The sequence below is a fragment of the Oreochromis aureus genome, linkage group 9 (assembly GCF_013358895.1).
Source record: "Oreochromis aureus strain Israel breed Guangdong linkage group 9, ZZ_aureus, whole genome shotgun sequence".
NCBI lineage: Eukaryota > Metazoa > Chordata > Actinopteri > Cichliformes > Cichlidae > Oreochromis > Oreochromis aureus.
In genome coordinates, this window is record NC_052950.1 from 39,521,327 (window position 1) to 39,522,627 (window position 1,301).

The 1,301-nt window shown below is 46.3% G+C and overlaps 1 long non-coding RNA gene across 1 annotated transcript; it reads left to right on the forward strand.

Annotated features, from left to right (window-relative positions):
- The first annotated feature begins 346 nt into the window (after nucleotides 1–346).
- On the forward strand, nucleotides 347–962 carry LOC120441902. Its single transcript, XR_005614365.1, has 3 exons — nucleotides 347–415; nucleotides 666–740; nucleotides 873–962. It is a non-coding gene; the product is annotated as an uncharacterized LOC120441902 (long non-coding RNA).
- Nucleotides 963–1,301: the final 339 nt, after the last annotated feature.

Consider the following 1,301-nt stretch of genomic DNA (forward strand, 5'->3'; position numbering starts at 1 on the left):
AGCAGCAGAGGAGGATGGAGTGAAGAGTAATGAAGTGAACAGACAGAGAGCAGCAGTGAAAGTAACAGATATGTAAACTACTGCGGTCGTATTTACACCACAGGTGCCCGGAGAGGACAAACAGAGCTGCACTTTAATCCCTCATTTCATAAGGAGGACTCGTGGTCATCGTCAGCATCCCACGGGGGCGGCAGCTCCTCCTCACCCAGGCGAGGCCTTCAAACACAGCCGGGGATCCGAGCTCGACGACCAACATCCAGGCTTGTTGTTCTGGACCAACATTGGATTTTTGCTTCTTTCACCCCTGAGACAATCAGACCCTGCCTCATTAGCTGCATGTAATTAAAGAGATTCATGGATGAGGACCATTTTAATCATGTTGCCACGACAATCTGAAACATTTACGTGGTTCTAGGTAAGTGCAGAAATGAACAAGTAAATAAAGCACATAGCTGATGTTAAATAATGTAGCATGATGATGTGCAACAGCCACCACCAGCTCTGAGCTGTATGCACTCTGTTCATGTCGATGGTGCAGCTTTAAGCCAAATACAAACTTTTACTAAACCTGCAACACAGCGCCAGCCTTTGATGTTTTCCAAGAACAGCCTCTCTGATAGGTCACCTGTGGCCCACACAATCCACACCTTTTCTGTTGCCAGCAGGTGGAGCTGTGCCCCATACGCATCAACTGACTGCAGCCAGAAAAAACAGGATGCAGCAGCTAAATCAACCCCCAGGTAAGAGTGACTCATCAAACCAACCCAAACCCAAAGTTCAGTGACTCTTCCTGTTCGATGATGACTGAAACTCTGAAACCTCTGAACACCCTTCAAGACCAACAACATGATTGTGTTTATGTTAATCATCAGACATTAGCTTGCTATTTGGCTAACCACCATCCTGAAGATCTTCCATCACCACGCCAACCACAAACCCACCCAACATCAGACCAGCTGTTCACCCCGGCGATATCCACTGCTCCAGTTTTGAAACAGAAGGACGACCCACCGCTGGCTGGATTTAGGTGTCATCACAGTGACAAGTGTGGGTCTGAGGGCTGCGTGATGGTGTTTTGCTCTTATTTTGGTCCACTGTGGACTTTATTGGATTGCTAGAAAGGATTCAGGTTCTTTTGTTGTGTGCCTGCTGATAACTGTGACTCTGTCATCCCGGCACCACACCTTCAACCCTCACCCTAATCCAATCATCGACCTGCTGGATTTCAAGAGTTTTAAGAACTAAATTTCAGACAAAAAAAAAGAAATTTAATGCAAAAGTCCTGAATTTGAATGCAAATC